This window comes from Ambystoma mexicanum, chromosome 14 (assembly GCF_040938575.1).
Source record: "Ambystoma mexicanum isolate Mex_15411 chromosome 14, UKY_AmexF1_1, whole genome shotgun sequence".
NCBI classification, from domain to species: domain Eukaryota; kingdom Metazoa; phylum Chordata; class Amphibia; order Caudata; family Ambystomatidae; genus Ambystoma; species Ambystoma mexicanum.
In genome coordinates, this window is record NC_090940.1 from 148,094,178 (window position 1) to 148,112,682 (window position 18,505).

The following is an 18,505-nucleotide window of genomic DNA, read 5'->3' on the forward strand; positions in this document are numbered from 1 at the left end:
GAGAAAATGGTGCAGCACGTCATGCCGGTGGCGATGCACAGGAGGGATGTGCTGTGCGCCAGCATCTGATAGACCAATGTTTCTAATACACATGGATGAAGAGGGTGCAATGGATATGGGACTACGGGGGTCGTTTCTGACAGACTCTGGTGGAGTGGGTGCGCTCATGATTGGTGTGAGCTTTTAGGTTGATTTAGGAGGGTTTTCTGATTGTAGTTCTAAGATCGGTGGTGTCACGCTTTTAGGCACACTTCCAGGTTCAACTGCTCAAAGACGATACTAGACTATTTGGTGCTTTTCTAGATACAATTGTAGACAGAGATGATATTAGTTTATTAGGTACACTTCTAAGTTCACCTGTACACAGAGAAGACATTCGGTCAGCCTCTAGATTCAATTTGCTTAGAGGGGTATTAGATTATTAGTCGCCGTTTTAGGTTCTACATTACACAGCTATACTGTTAGTTAAACTAATAGGATTGAGTAGGGCACGCAATTGGGTGGACTTCTTTCAATTCACCTTTATACAGGGAGGGTATTAGGCATGAATCTAAATCAACTTTGTATTAGATTATTAGTCGCCGTTTTAGATTCTACATTACACAGCTATACTGTTAGTTATATTAATATGATTAGTTAGGGCACGGTAGTAGGTGCATTTCTTTCAATTCTACTTTATACAGGGAGGGTATTAGGGATTTTGTACCGAGAGGTTATTAGGGAGATTGATCGGTTCGGTCCGGCATGGTATTACACTATTGCAATTTTCACAGAGAGGCTATTGTGGTCACTTCAAACTGTAACTTTCCACAGAAAGCCTATTGGGAACACTTTCTAAGTTCACTGAGAGGCTAATGGGCACACTTCTAAATGCAACTTTCACAGAGAGGCTATTGGGCACACTTGTAAATTCAGAGAGAGGCTATTGGGCACATTTCTAAATGCACCTTTCACAGAGAGGCTATTGGGCACACTTCTAAATGCAGTTGGGCACACTTCTAAAAGCAACTTTTCCTCAGAGAGGTTGTTGGTTACATCTTCTAAGTGCAGTTGGGTATACTTCTAAATACAATTGGCCACACTTCTAAATGCAACTTTTCTCAGGGAGGCTATTGGTCACGACTTCTAGATGAAACTTTCAGGGAGAGGCTATTGGGCACACTTCTAAATGCAACTTTCAAAGATAGGCTATTGGGCACACTTCTAAATGCAACTTTCAAAGAGAGGCTATTCCTCCCCCACTCTGTACAACGTCTCCCCCACTCTGTACAACGTGTTCACAAAGCCCCTGTTTGATGATCTAGATGGCCTGGGTATCACCTACACTAACTATGCCGATGATACACAGATCCTCATCCCGTTGACGGGAGATTACAACCAGGATTTGGCCTTGGTGAACAGGGTGTATCTCATCATCCAGGCATGGATGGCTTCGCACAGTCTATGCCTGAATGATGACAAAACTGAACTCATCATCCTTGGTTCTACTTCCAACCTAACCAAACTCGACCACAATTATGCCAACTTCATCATAGATGGGAACCTAATCAAGGTTTCGAAAGAAGTAAAAACCCTAGGAATATACCTCGACTCCTCCCTAACCTTCCACAAACAGTTTAGCTCGATGGCATCCTCTACGGCCTACACATGTAAGCTCATAAGAGCAGCCAAACCCTTCCTCTCCACCCACAGCTGCACTACACTAGCCAGAGCATTGGTATTATCCAAACTGGACTATTGCAACACCCTCTACATAGGAGCCACCAAACAAATCACCAACAAAATTCAGACGCTACAAAACAACGCCCTTAGGGCAGCACTCAATATTCCCAGGAGGGAACACATTTCCAATATCAGGAAATCCCATAACTGGCTCAGCACAACAGACAAAATCCTGCTTAAAGTAGCATCGCTCACCCACAAATGCCTGAATAATGCTGCCCCACGCTATCTGGCAGACAGAATATGCAAACACAGCCCCATCAGACCCACCAGAACCTCCAATGCTAATCTGCTCACCGTCCCCAGGTTTAAACGCACTAAAATGGGTGGCAACAGCTTCCAGGTGAAAGCACCTCAACACTGGAACTCCCTACCACCATCGCTCAGAACTCCCCAACCTTACTCACTTTTTAGACGCAACTACATCCATTGGTTAAAGAACACGAACCACTAACACCTCTAACACCACACGGCTGCTCTCCGCATTGCATGCTTTAAGAGAATCTGTAAATTTGTAATACTAAACTTGTATATATTTGTAATTCTTTAAATACATCTACTGCATTCTCTCCTGCCAAACTGTACACATGTTCCTTCATCGTCACACTGGCCCTCATTACGACCCTGGCGGAAAGTGACTGACCGGACCGCCACAGCGTAAATAGCGTTTCCGCCATTGCACGATGGAGCAAAGTGCGGCCTATTCCGACCCATCGGGCACGAGCACCACGCCATGGCGGAAGTGCAAAGTCCGCGATGGCGGAAATGACCCCAAAACGGCCCACACCGCCGCCGTACGGCGCCCTAGGTGCAATACCGCCACCCCTCTTAGCGGTCACCGCAGTGTGCGCCTACCGCAAAGTAAGGTGACCGGAAATATACGGAAACGGAAGTTAAAACATGGCCCCGGAACGGGAAACATCCCGCCGTACACCTATAAAACCACTAAAACCACACAACCACTAAAATCACTACCCTGAAACACACCCCAACCCGTCATCCACCCTAGCGAAACCAAGAAAAATGGGAAAAGTAGCGAAGAAAGCGTGCGACCGCAAGCGGCAGGTCCACTTCTCCCGTGAGGAACTCACCGTGCTAACAGAGACCCTCCAGGAGAATGCTGCCGTCGTCTTCTCCACGCAAATGACCAGAACGGCACTTGCAAACAAGAAGGCCATATGGGCTCTGGTGGCACAGCGGGTAAGTGCGGTGGGGACCGCACCCCGCACCCCACAGCAATGCCGCAAGCGATGGGACGACCTGCGGATACGCGTCCGCAGCATACTCTCTGCCAACCGCAACATTGCCACAGCCACCGGGGGAGGTCCTGAATCACCCATCAAGTTGACCCCCTGGGAAGAAATCTGTGCGTCCACCATCGGAATGGAGAGCATAGAGGGAGTCGGAGGGATGGAGAAAGGAGTGCAGACATCCGAAGATTCAGGTAGGTGGGCCAAATAAAACAATGCCAAATCCACACAGTCCATCCATGTGAAGTACCATGCGTCCACATAGTGCAACAGAAACACATGTCCAGGAGAACGTCCACACACATCGGCCTGATAGCGCACGTTAAAACCCACAATAAATACATAAATAATTAAAAACCCCTAAAACACGCACTACACGTGCAGCAGGCACACCCTAACTGCAGGCTGCCAAACAACTGCACCCTCACTCCACACACAAATGCAAGCACCTCCAAGGCCCCGACCCAAATCACCCTCAGGTACCACTCCAATGCATGTGATACAATGCCATTCCAATTCCCACAGACCCATCAATAACCCTCGCCCTCCTTTACTCCACCACAGGGTCCGATCCAAACGACGAGCTCCAGGACACCCCTACCAGCACACCTGCAAAGAGGGCCAAGACCAACGGCCAGAGACCCTCCACCTCAGCTGCACGCATCAAGACACGGCAGCAGCACAAATCAGGTGGCAGCACAGAGGAGGGAACATCAACAGGCACCCCAGCAGCCAGCATGCCCACAACACCACCACCACAGGTCCCCCCAATGGATGCCACAGAAGGCACTGCCTCTGGTGGCAGCAGCACCATAGGTGACACCCCATTGATGGCAGCATGCTCGGACACCGAAGACGGGGATGTCGAAGTCAGATCCATCCATGACCTGTCCCAATCCCCCTGTCTGTCCCATCCCGTACAACATGAGGATACCACGCAGGGGCACCCACAAGACGACGACTGGCCATCCCCCACAAGCCCTGTGGCAAGGCAACATGAGGACAACAGCCCCTCTGTGACACCCCCGCAAATGGCCATGGCCCAGCAGAGGCAACAGTCCCTCGACCAGTTAATCGTGCAACAGCAGCAAATGGCCACGCTGCTCAAGGACCATGCCGATGAATGTGGGGGCACTAAGGCAGACATAGAAACATCAACTGAGACACTTAGGGCAGAAATGGAGAGAGGTACAGAGACGCTAAGGGCACAAATGGAGAGTAGCACCGAGAGCCTGAGAGTCCAAATGGAGAGAAGCACCGAGAGCCTGAGGGGGGAACTGCATGCGACGTCCAAAGACGTATGTGCCGAACTTGCCGCAGTGCGCCGTGTGCTCACTGAGCTCTCGCAAACCCTTAGGGACATGCATGGACGTGAGCAGGCAGACACATCATCCGTTGCAAGTTCCGTCCAGGGCAGCCCCCAACGTAGATCTGGGAGGAACCTGCGCTCCACAGGCAGGGGTGCCCCTGATACCCGCAGAGGGGGCTTGCAATAGCGACTGCCCACTGACAATGAGCATCTTTGGACACTGGTGTTCGGGGGGGAGGTAGGAGGGTGGAGGGGGTGTGTTGGGCTCACTTGGGTGGCGGGTCGATAGGGTGTTCAACATGATATCACATATGCCATAAACAGTGCACGATCAACCAATGAGATGTGTGGACATTGATCTTTGTGTACTAGGCCATCATAGGCGTACAGTCCATATTGTGCATGTCCCAGACACACACAGTGCCACGGGTCCCGTGTCCATGTATCAGCCACCAGGCGTGAGTGCTAGAAGCATGCATCAATGAGATGCTGACGAATGTCACGGGCCTCCGGTGCCTCGCAGACTCCATGAGGTGCTGCCACATCCCCACCCTCATCATGACCATCATCAGGTGCTTGCAGTTCTGCGTCAGGGGGCATGGGCACATTTCTACGTACGCACATGTTGTGGAGCATGACACATGCCATCACCATCTTTGCAACCTTCTCATGGCGGTACAGGAGTGCCCCGCCAGACCTGCTGAGGCAGCGGAAACGAGTCTTCAGTAGGCCGAATGCCTGTTCAATGACTACACGGGTACGTGAGTGGGCATGGTTGTAGTCCTCCTCATGCTGGTCCCGTGGGTTCCGGACTGGTGTGAGGAGCCATCTCTTCAGTGGATATCCAGCATCACCTGTATGTGGACGAGAAACGCATGATGTGGAATGCCATTGCTACGTACGCACACCCCCCCCCTTCCTGCCAGGTCATTGCCAAATCACATACCCCACATAATCATGCATGTAATGAGACTCACCGAGTAGCCAGGATCTGTTCCCTGCGTGTCGCTCCATGTAGCGTGGTATTGTAGAGTTCCTCAAGACCATAGAATCATGGGTTGATCCAGGGAATCGGGCACAACAATGTGTAATGATCCTGTTGGAGTCACACATCATTTGTACATTCAGGGAATGAAATTGTTTTCGGTTGCGGTACTGGGCCTCCATGGCATGTGGGACGACCAATTCAACATGGGTGCAGTCGATGGCACCAATGCAACCCGGTATGCCGGCAAGTGCATGGAATCCCACTTTTGTGTTGGTAATTTCCTGCTCCGAGCGTGGTAGAGAGATGTAGTCGTCTGCGTGCTGCAGGAGGGCATCGAGCACTTGCAGTAGTGTCCGTGAGAACAGTGGCTGAGAAATGCCATGCAACTGTCCGACTGTGTGCTGGTAGGTGCCTGTGGCCAGGAAGTGGAGTACAGACACCACCTTCAGTAGGGGTGGGATGGCGGTTGGGCTATCTATCATGCTGACAAGGTCAGCCTGTGTCATGTCCACAATGGCGGCTATGGTGTCCCGGTCCAGACGGTAGAGGGTGTGGATCTGCTCATCAGTGAGGTTGAACGGATGTGCTCGGAGGCGTGGGATTGCGGGCTGCCTGCGTGGTGGTAGTGGCTGTGCTGGCGGCCCTTGCTGGCCCTGCCTTGGCCTCCTCCTCCTCCTGCGTCTCCTCCGTGCGGCCGGTTGTAGTTGGTGTTCGTCTTCTTCTTGGAGTTGGAGTACTTGCAGTGCTATCAGGTCCCCCAGGGCCAACATCGCGAGTCCTGCCGGTAGCATTTCGGTGTGGTTGTGGGAGGAGACTGGGTGTGCAATTTATGTGTTTTCAGGCTGTATGGCCTCCACCTGTGGTGATTAATTCCACCTGTGCAAACTGCTCTCCCCTTTGGCCGGGCACGTCCCGCGCACAACGCTGCAATTCGGGGAATGGCATCTTGCTATTGCAATCATGTATTTGTACCCGATGGCCGTGTAAGATTGGTTGATATGTTCATTCTGCTGTGGTCCCATTGTTTCCCATACTATCTGTGCAGTCGCGAACAGACTTGTGAAGGGTCAGTGGAACGTAGTACTCGAGTAACGGTGGGCCCTCATGCATCACTGTACCGAGTTGCAACGACGGGCGGGGCGTCCCATTTGTGGGTGAAGGCAGTTGCAATTTTCACACACAGCCGCACTCGATGGAATAATTAGTGATTTCAAACGGCCACAGATGACTTTTCGACGTGATGTTGCAAATGAGGAATTCGAAGGGCGGCGCTTTCGGTTTCCAGCTAGCGGCGAGGAGATGCCCACAGGTCTGACTGCAAATATAACGTTCTATTGTTCAATGTCCTTGAGACAGGGGCCATGGCGAGGAAGCAATGATTGATATGAATAGTTTGGGATGCGCAATAGCTACGTGGCCGATGAGGCCGGCCGTTCCCAAATACATGTTACTTCACGACACTGGAATTACGGGCTGGGGCACTGTGGATTTTGCAGGCTGCATAACGCACAGACTCAATGGATGTTTCTAATGTCATGTGAGTAATTATTCAGGCGTTTTGATCCCGGGATGAGGGAATGATGGATGGATGCATGGGCAGGTGATTTGATACAGAGTTTGCCATGTACAGGGCTTCTTGGGATCTATCCGCCTCCCCTACGCTATGTGATGCAGGGCTGCCATAGTGGGACCATCGTCTATCTGGCCTTGTTGAGCCCTCCCTGTCTCGACGCGCCCTCAGACACTTGTGTCCATGCACGTTAACATTCCCATCTGATGGATTCTGTTTTGACAGACGCATGCACAGGTACACTCGTTTGTGATGGTGTTTGCACCTCGATATAGATGGTTATGAGTCGCAAGTGGTTTTGGGGTGGTGATGATCCTTTGGAGTGGGCTAGCATGCATATGGCTGTGGATTTAGTGTGATCATTGAAGTGAGTTGTTCGAATGTAGTTCTGATGGCCATTCTGTTCTTTTTCTTTTCTTTTGGTTGACAGGTATCTCCTCCCCTTTTGCCACTGCCATCTGTATGCCACTCCTGCAGATGGCTTTTACTCCCGACACCTGCTGCTTCGTGTTAATCAGTGGAGCAGCATTACGATCTTATGGGACGATCGCCAATGGCCCACATGCCCTTACGCAGTACTGGTGGCTCGGAGCAACATTTCGGCCTTTCAGCTGGACTAGTGCCTCCCCATTGGGACGGCCCTGCGGTTCTGTGCGCTTCCATGTTGCCTTTTCGTACGTGGCGTCACACAAGTAGTGGCTGGTCATTTCTTGCGGATGGAGCCCACAATGGTGAAAAGTGTTTTGGAGTTCATGGCCTGATGGCTGTATGGGCTTGGTGATTTTGATGTGCATTAAATTTCTATTCTGATTTGGCCCGTGTAGCGTTTTTCTTTGCAAGTGATGTGGCATATGCCTATTTGGGGGGCGATGTATTGTGGGGAGATCTGCATTGGGTTCCAGCTTCGGAGTTTAGTTGCGTGGTACTGTGCTGGGCGCGTTTGCCTACGAAGCCCGTGAGGTCAGGGATGGGGGCTGCCAATATGACAGTTTGAATGTTGTCATGCTCAGGGGCGGGGGATTGGGTTTTGTGTGACAGATGCCGGTCAGCCAGGTGGACTGGTGGAATGATGTGATTCTCGGAATATTGCTGGTCACAGGTGCCTGTGTTTGCGTGCGTTTCTTGGTGGGGGACTGTGGTCATGTCCATTGGGATGGCTTCTGTATTCGTGCCATCTGTGCCCTGCAGCTCCCATTGGCTCCTGTTGTGTTTCTTTTGTTCGTTGGCATGCATGGGTGACTTGTACATTTCAATGGTTGCATTGTGACTTCATTGCACCTACGGGGAGTTGTACTTTGTGGGCAGGGAGCGGTGTACAGGCACTCAGTGGGGCCGTTTACGGTTGATTCGCGATGCCGTACTTCTCACCATGGCGGAATGGTACATTCCGCCATGCTTGATGGCGTTAGGTACATGTCCGCTAGGGTCGGAATTGGCGTACCCTTGCGCCATGGTGGTGTTTGCGGTTTGGCATGGCGCGCGCGCGCGTGCTTGGTGCAGTTAGCGTTGGCGTTCACTACGGTGTCGCTAATGGCTTCGTACTTTGCGGTGACGGGTCATAGTCGCACCGAGCGCTATTCGATGGCGGTATTGCATTTCCGCCATCGTTTTCCGAATTCCGCCAGGGTCGTAATGAGGGCCACTGTAATTATGTAATGTAAAGTATAATTATGTAATGTAAAGTATAAGCATCCTGTAACCAAGCTTTGAATCACCTTGCTGCTCATGCGCCCTCATACCCTTGGGTCTGGTGCGCAATACAAATGAATAAACTAAACTAAACTAAACTAAACTATTGGGCACAACTTATAAATGCCAATTGGGTACACTTTTAAGTGCAACTTTTCTCAGAGGGACTATTGGGCACAACTTATAAATGCCAATTGGGTACACTTTTAAGTGCAACTTTTCTCAGAGGGACTATTGGGCGCAACTTCTAAATGCAATTGGGTACACTTCTAAATGCATTTGGGCACACTTCTAAATGCAATTGGGTACACTTTTAAATGCAACTTTTCTCAGGGAGGCTATTGGTCACGACCTCTAGATGCAACTTTCAGAGAGAGGCTATTGGGCACACTTCTAAATCCACAGAGAGGCTATTGGGCACACTTCTACATGCAACTTTCAAAGAGAGGCTATTGAGCACACTTCTAAATGCAACTTTCAAAGAGAGGCTATTGGGCACAACTTATAAATGCAACTTTTCTCAGAGAGGCTATTGGTCACAACTTCTAAATGCAAATTGGGTACACTTTTAAGTGCAACTTTTCTCAGAGGGACTATTGGGCGCAACTTCTGAATGCAATTGGGTACAATTCTAAATTCAACTTTTCTCAGAGAGGCTATTGGTCATAATTTCTAAATGCAATTGGGGACACTTCTAAATGCAACTTTTCTCAGAGGGACTATTGGGCGCAACTTCTAAATGCAATTGGGTACACTTCTAAATTCAACTTTTCTCAGAGAGGCTATTGGTCATAACTTCTAAATGCAATTGGGAACACTTCTAAATGCATTTGGGCACACTTCTAAATGCAATTGGGTACACTTCTAAATGCAATTGGGCACACTTCTAAATGCAACTTTTCTCAGAGGGACTATTGGGCGCAAATTCTAAATGCAATTGGGTACACTTCTAAATGCAATTGGGCACACTTCACACCCCCACTCTCCGATCTGCCTTCCCTCCCGCCCCCCCTCCCAAATCACCCCACCCTCCTTCTCACTCCCTGCCATTCCCCTCTCCAAACACCAAGGCAGGGGGGCACGATGGCGAGCCACTCACCCTAAGACCACTCATCCCCTGAACCCCACCCCCGACCCGCCAGCATTACCCAAACCCGCTCCCCTCACTATCATACCTGGCACACCCCACCCTGCAATCACCCACCCCCCGCCTTGCCCTCATACCCCTGCCACCTTCCCCCCTGACTGCACCCTTTCCCCTCCCTACAAACTGCACGCCTAGCCCTAGCAAGAACCGAAGCTGCCTCCCTCTCCCCCTCTCACCCACCTACCCTCTCTCACACACCAGTCGCAGCAAAGAAAGTAAAGAGGAAACGTTCCTGGTCCCCCTCAATCTCTCAGCACTCCTCGCCTCCCCTGTCTCGACCCACCACCTCTCTCCCGCAATCTCCTCCTCCCCTTGTGGCTTCTCCCTGCCTGAAACCTCTCTCCCTCGATTTCTCATCAACTGCAACTGAAACCCCTAACCGCCCACACCCCACCTTCAAATCCCCCATCCCAAACCCGATCATCCTATCACACGCAGCCACCCAACCCCGCCCGAAGCCTGCCAAATTTTCTGCCGCCCACTATTCCCATCTAGCATCACCCACCTTGCCCCTCTCCCTCCACTCTCTCCGCCACCGCCCCATCCCGCTCCAGCACCGAGACCAACCTTGCCTGCCGATGTGAACTGTATCCTATTTAACGCCCGATCTGTAGCAAAAAACAGACATTGCATCTTTGACCTCCTCGCCTCTGTCAAACCAGACCTAGTTTTCATCACTGAAACCTGGTTCTCTGACGACTTCGGCCCAATCGCTAATGAAGCCTTTCCCCCTGACTACTCCCTCATCCCACTGCACCGTCCGTCCAGAGGAGGGGGGGTAGCATTTGTCTTCAAATCTCTCTTCTGCGCCTCAATCATCAACAACCAACCCTCAATTCCATCCTGCGAATCTCTCCTCGTTAAACTATCCCTCTCCCCGTCGCTCTCACACAGCTTCCTAATAATCTACAGGCCCCCTGGCTACGATAGACAATTCGCAAACAACCTTTGCGATTCTATCGCCACCCTCCAACTAAACCATCCCAACCTCACCCTTCTTGGAGACTTCAACATATGGCCCAACATCCCCACCAACCCTATGACACACTCCCTGGTTGACGGTTTAGATGCAATTAATCTCCAACCTCACATAAACGGCCTGACTCACTATAAAGGACACACTCTTGATGCCATCTTTAGCTCCAACACCCTGATTCATTTAAAGCCCCCCACCCCTATCATCTGGTCCGATCACTTCATTCTCTTGTTCGCCATCCACTCACCCGACCCCCTTCCCGTACTCGCATCTGAACCTCCTAATCTACGCAAATGCTGGAAAAAACTAATAATCACCCCGGACCTAGCCGAGGCACTCCTCCAGTCTCCACCACCTACCTGCCGTCCCAGCAACCAACTAACCCCTGAGGCCTTTGACTCATGGCTCAACGCATCTCTGATGCGACTCACCCCCCCCCGTGCAAACCATCAACCCGCCGTGGCCTTTTCCCCAGATGGTTCACTCCTGAGCTGAAGACCACTAAACGACATTACAAATACCTAGAACGCAAATGGCAGAAAGAGAAAACCCACGAGAGCAGGACCACCTTGGCCCGACACTTGTATCGATACAAGGCCGAAATCCGGAAAGCAAAAAAAGCCCACTACAACACCCGAATCCTAAACTGCAAAAACCCAAGCAAAGAACTTCACAAAATCATCTCTGAATTCACCAATCCAGCTTGTAATACAACCGTCCCGACCCCGTCACAATCACTGTGCGACTCACTCTCCCTCCACTTTTACACCACGGCTATCGAAAGGACAAAAACTCTAAACACCAAACTGGCTCTCTTACAGCCACCAGGCAATCCTCCGCCCGTACCGGCCAGCCCATTAGCTGCGACCTCTACGCAACCAACGTTCGAATCCTTTAGTCCAATATCACCTGAACAATTTCTCAAACTTCTATCTGCCCGCAAACCATCTGGATCACCACTGGACCCTTGCCCAGCCACAACCCTTAAAGATATTTTTGCTTCCACCTGCGCAGGAGAATACGCAAGATCTATCATAAATACCTCCCTTTCTTCCGGTATCTTTCCCAACGCATTCAAAATGGTGCGCGTCAAACCTCTAATTAAAAAACCTTCGCTCGACCCTCTCGAGCCCAAAAACTACCGCCCAATCTCAAACACCAGGTTCCTTGCCAAACTCATTGACCGAACCGTCTACTCTCAACGAAATGCCTTTGTCGAAGCCAACAATCTCCTAGACCCCGCCCAATCAGGCTTCAGAACACGTCACGGAACTGAAACCACCCTAACTTCAATATGGGATGACCTCAAAATGACAGCAGACTCCGCGGGATGCGCCGCACTAATCCTTCTCGACCTATCAGCCGCCTTTGACACGATCAATCACTCAATCCTCCTAGACTGCCTCCACTCCCTAGGAATTTGTGGAACCGCTCTTAAATGGAGAGCTTCATTCCTCAAAGACAGGCACCAAATAACGACACTCTCCAGCTTTACCTACCAAGCCCAAACAGTCGACACAGGGGTCCCTCAAGGAGCATGTCTATCCGCCCTCCTGTTCAATCTCTACCTGATCACCCTCCCACCAATAATTTGTTCACACAACATCCTGTGTTACAACTACGCCGACAACACTCAACTAATTCTAAAATTCCTGAACTTGAAACCCAACCCCTGACCTGACCTGGCATCCTTCCTCCTTAACATAGAACTCTGGATGACCCAAAGCCACCTCTTGTTAAACCCCTCCAAAACAGAAATCATGGTTTGCGGCAACTCCGATCTTCTTCCGCACCCACTACCCTGGCCACCCGCCTTGGGCAACTCACCGACACCCTCCAACACAGTGAAAAATCTTGGATGCACCCCGGACTCTGACCTAACACTCTCGCGCCAAGTCAACAATGTCTCAAAGTCCTGCCACTACCACCTTAAAACCCTTAGGCGCATCTTTCCATACCTCTCATTCCCCAACAGACTCCGCGGTCCAATCAATCGTTATATCAAGACTGGACTACGGAAACCCCCTATACCTCGGAATTCATGCCTACCAACTGAATAAACTTCAAAGAGCACAAAACGCGGCGGCCAAAATGCTACTTGCGCTCGGTCCAAGAGACCACGTATCCCCAGCCATTAAGACACTGCACTGGCTTCCAGTAGCCCGTAGGGTGGCTTTCAAAACCTTATGCCTCTCCCATCGAGCACTGCATAAAACTGGACCTCAATATCTTCAAGACAAGCTAATACCTTATCATCCCACTCGCACCCTAAGATCAAGTTCAGCCGGCCTCCTAGTAATTCCTAAGACAAACTCAGTCACGTTAAGCGGATCATCATTCTCAGCCCTGGCCCCAACCCTGTGGAACTCGCTCCCACCCCACATCCGCCTAACTGAGGACTTAACGTCCTTCCGCAAACTACTGAAAACCTGGCTCTTCCCCTAAAACCAACCGATTTTCCAAACTAGCATCATCACAATAACACTGACCCAACAAACTACCTGAAGCAAGAAATGGACAGCTAATAAACTCGAATGTAAACTAGAAAGACAAACAGAACTAAACGAGTAATGTAGATCAAAACAGTGAAGTGGATAATAGGAATAAATCATTGGGAAAGTAAGGAGATCTAAACTGATGAAATGGACATTATGAATGAGGAGGGAACGTAGTGAATGACATAGATGAAATAGTTAGAATGGATGAAGCGCATAGAACAGATGAATACACTAAGTGGAAGAGTGCATATGTGGAAGAACAGACAACTAGAAAGATCAAATGAGTATGGAGATTGGATGAAATAGATGAACATACTAAAGCCAATGAGTGTGTAGAGTGGTTAGGTGTGTAGAGCGGACGAGCGTGTAGAGTTGATGAGTACGTGTAGAGTTGATGAGTACGCAAATACAGAGAAGCGAATAGAACGCAGGAGGGCGTAGAACTGATGACTATACTGAACTAACAGACTGGATCAACGTTTGACCAGAAGAACGTGTAAGAGCGAACGAGCATGTAGAGAGGATGAGCGTGTAGAGCAGATAAGCGTGGAGAGCGGATGAGTGTGGAGAGCGGAGGAGTGTGGAGAGCGGAGGAGTGTGGAGAACCGAGAGCGGATGAGTGTGGAGAGCGGAAGAGTGTGGCGAGCGGATGAGAGTGGAGAGCGGATGATTGTGGAGAGCGGATGAGTGTGGAGAGCGGATGAGTATGGAGAGCGGATGAGTGTGGAGAGCGAATGAGTGTGGAGTGCGGACAAGTGTGGAGAGCGGACGAGTGTGGAGAGCGGACGAGCGTGGAGAGCGGACGAGTGCGGAGAACGGATGAATGTGTAGAGCAGATGACTGTGGGGAGCGGATGAGTGTGGGGAGCGGATGAGTGTGTGGAGCGACTGAGTATGGAGAGTGGGTGAGTGTGGGGAGCAGCTGAGTGTAGAGAGCAACTGAGGATGGAGAGCGACTTAGTGTGGAGAACGGATGAGTGTGGGGAGCGGATGAGCGTGGAGGGTGGAGGAGTGTGGAGAGTGGAGGAGCGTGGAGAGCGGAGAAGCGTAGGGAGCGGATGAGCGTGGAGAATGGGTGAGTGTGCGGAGCAGCTGAGTGTGGAGAGCGACTGTGTGTGAAGAGCGACTGAGTGTGGAGAGTGGATAAGTGTGGAGAGCGAATGAGTGTGGAGTGCGGACAAGTGTGGAGAGCGGACGAGTGTGGAGAGCGGACGAGCGTGGAGAACGGACGAGTGCGGAGAACGGATGAATGTGTAGAGCAGATGACTGTGGGGAGCGGATGAGTGTGGGGAGCGGATGAGTGTGTGGAGCGACTGAGTATGGAGAGTGGGTGAGTGTGGGGAGCAGCTGAGTGTAGAGAGCAACTGAGGGTGGAAAGCGACTGAGTGTGGGGAACGGATGAGTGTGGGGAGCGGATGAGTGTGGAGAGTGGAGGAGTGTGGAGAGTGGAGGAGGGTGGAGAGCAGAGAAGCGTAGGGAGCGGATGAGCGTGGAGAATGGGTGAGTGTGCGGAGCAGCTGAGTGTGGAGAGCGACTGTGTGTGGAGAGCGACTGAGTGTGGAGAGCAGATGAGTGTGAAGAGCAGATGAGTGTGTGGAGCGGATGAGTGTGTGGAACGGACGAGTACGTAGGGCAGGCGAGTACGTAGAGGGAACGAGTACGTAGAACGGACGAGTATGTGGAGCAGACGAATGTGTGGAGCAGATGATTGTGCGGAAAGGATGAGTCTGTGGTGCGGATGAATGTGTGGAGCGGATGAGTGTGTGAACCGGATGAATGTGTGGTGCGGATGAGTGTGTGGAACAGATGAGTGTGTGGAGCGGATAAATACACAGAGCGGATGAGTGTGTGGAACGGATGAATACGTAGAGCAGACGAATAGTATGTCAAGCGGACGAGTAGCATGTTGTACAGATGAGTGGGTGGACCGGATGAGTGTTGTGGACCGGATGAGCGTGTAGATTGGATGAGTGTGTAGACTGGACGAGTCTGTAGATTGGACAAGTGTGTAGATTGGACGAGTGTGCGGATTGAACGAGTGTGTGGATTGGACGAATGTGTGGAGCGGACGAGTGTGTGGAGCGAACGAGAGTGTGGAGCGGTCGAGTTGTGGAGCGGACGAGTATATGTAGAGCGGACGAGTGTGTGGAACGGATGAGTGTATGTGGAGCGAATGAGTGTATGTGGAGCGGATGAGTGTATGTGGTGCGTATGAGTGTGTGGAGCGGACGAGTGTGTGGAGTGGATGAACGCATGGAACGAATGAGTGTATGGAGCGGATGGGTATGTAGAGCGGATGAGTATGCTGAACTAATGAGTATGCTGAACGGATGAGTACGTAGAGCGGATGAATAGTACATAGAGCGAACGAGTAGTACATTGAGCGGATGAGTATGTTGAGCGGATGAGTGTGTGGACCTGATGAGTGTGTGGACCAGATGAGTGTGTAGATCAGATAAGTGTACTGAGCGGATGAGCGCACAGAACGGATGTGTATACAGAGCATACGAGTATACAGAGCGGATGAGTGCGTAGGCAGACAGGAGTACATGCCCGGGGTAGACTGGAGTGCATGCGCGGGGAGGACAGGAGTGCATGCATATGGAATACATGAGAGCATGCATGGGGCACACTGGAGAATGAAGGATAGACTAGAGCACGCAAGGTGAACTAGAGTGCATGAGTGTGTCGAGAAGACAGGAGTGTGTAGGGAAATCTTGAACGCCTGAAATGGACAAAAATGCATAGAACGGACATGACCGCACAGAATTGTGTGACGTACATAATATGCTTTGGAATACAGGGAACATTTGAAAGAGCATACATCATACCACACCCCATGCTTACTCTCTCCTTTACACTACCACTCAACTAGAACACAGAGATACTATGACACCATTCGGTATAACTGTTTTCATATCAACATCTCCCGCTTACTCCCCATCACTCTAAGTAAACACTGCTGGTTTCACACCCCCCAGCCAGGCGTTCTCCTCAGGCCTAACGCAGCCACACTCGGTCTGGATAAACCCGGCCAGAGCGAACACATACTCCTGATCTCTCAACCACCACACCTACCGCTAAGAAGTAGCTATCACTCGAATTCCACACCAGCTTCACACATACCTGGTGCGCACTCGTACCTTTGGACTCTCTCGACTCTCTCTACTGACCCGAACTTCAGTTCTCAAGGGCGTTCAACCTACCAGCGCCTTCAAACCATACCAATGGTATATAAGGCGCTATATAAATGCAAAATAACAATAACAATAACTCAGGGCAGGTGTTGTGGGTAAATGAACACTGTGCACTGTTCAACAATAAAGCACACATACACAATAAAGAATGTCCACTCATGTGATTGTTCCTGACACAAAGGGTGTATTAAGCATAATGTGATTTTGAAGTGCACGGACCCTTCACCCCAAACACCCTATCCCCCCTCCCCCCACAAATGCCCCAAACACCCTATCCCACCCCTCCCCCCACAGATGCCCAAAACACCCTATCCCCCCTCGCCCCACAAATTCCCCAAACACCCTATCCCCAGTTCCCCCACAAATGCCCCAAACATGGCATGCACTTCAGTGCAGCATTAGTGTTCAAGAGTCACCAACATCAGGCTGCCCCTACTTCCCACCTCCTTTACCAGCATTGGGTGGTTGCAAGTCTGGGCGCCGTATGGACCGCGCAGACCTGCGCAGGGGGCTGGTCTGCCTGGAGCTGGCAGAGGAGGAGGTGCTTGGTTGGTCCTGTCCCTGTGCGGGACGCTGGCTCTCCATTGCATCCGTGATGCGGGTGAGGACCTGCCTCATAGCTGCCAACTCGTCGCAAATGCGTGTAGTGCTGGATTCTATAGCTTGTGTTATTCCCTTGGCATATTCCCGGCACTCCTCCCTCGCCAGGGCACCCTCGTCTCCCTGGTCTCTGGGCCTGCGTTTGCTGGTTTTTGACGCGGCTTGCGGCATGTGTCCGCCATCAGGTGAGAACTCCATTGGACTCCATCTCCCTGCCAAGGAGTCACCACCAGACAGCTCATGGCTGCTGGCATTGGATGTGGGGCGTGGGCTGTGCAGGGCTGACAGCTGCGGGCTGGGTGTACGGTGTCCTATAGGTGTAATGCATGGTTCCTCGACATCCGACAGGGGGGAGGGCGTCTCAGCAGCTTCGCCAATCGAGCTGTTGGCGGCAGACAGTGACCCTTATGCCACTGGCTCCTGTGTGGTGGGAGTGGCAGGTGTGGGTGCTACGACATTGTTGGCCACCTTTTCACGCCTTGGTGACATGGCTGCATGTGTGGCTTTGGCCCTCTGCGGCAGTCCAGGTTTCCCTGTGGCCCTCGATGTGGTAGGCCTGGTGCCTTCCTCCATGCCCTTGGCCTTCTTCTTTGGTGTTGGGGTCTGCGCCACAGAGTCCTGCTCCTCACTGTCAGATTGTGAGCCTGCTCAGGACCAAGAGAGTGATAGCAGCAGTGATGGGTCAACATGCATCATGCATGTGTTGTTATTGCTGCAGTTCTGTGCATTTTGACTTCGATATCGTACATGCAGGTTGCTTGCCATATCGGTGGGTCATACAGGCATGAGTCTGGGTGTCACATGTCTGAGGTGCTGCATGCATGGGGTTGTGTGGGGATGTGCACATAATATGGGCATGGTTGTGTAAATGTGTGTGTGATGGCCCATGCATTAGCTAGTTATAAGGTCACATTTTGGGGAGAACTTCATGCTTTGGATTGCAGTGTTTCGTGTGGACACTCAACTCCATCTTCCGATGACAGCACACTGCGCTCCATGTCCCCCACCCCTTCGATTGATTCGATGCCAATGGTTCTGGCACATGTTTCCTCCCACACTTGCATCTTGATTGGGGATCCTCCTACGCCTACTGTACCCGTGGCCAGGCTCCTGTTGTCGGCAAGTATGCTCCAGACACGGAGGCGCAGGTCGTCTCAGTGCTTGCGGATGTCCTTTACAGTGCGGGGGGTGGTGCCCACCGCACTGGCTTTCCGTGCCACCTCGGCCCAGATCTCCTTTTTTTAATCTGGGCGGGACACCGCATGTCCAGAGCAAACACAACTTCTGCATTTGCAGCTAGTGTGTCTGCAAGCATGGATAGTTCCTCATTAGAGAAACGTTCCTTGCGCTGGTGCGCTGCACCTTTCTTTAGGGCCTTGGGCATTGTCAAGTGTTGTTCGATGAGGTTTGGACAGCTGTGGTGTTGCTGCATGTCCTGGGGGATGAGGATGGCAATGGATTGTGTTTTAATGATGGCCGCAGTGCTCTTTCCCGTTCCTGTGCGATGACGCTACTTCCGGTTCCGCTTATTTACGGTCACTGCTATTAGCGGTCACCGTT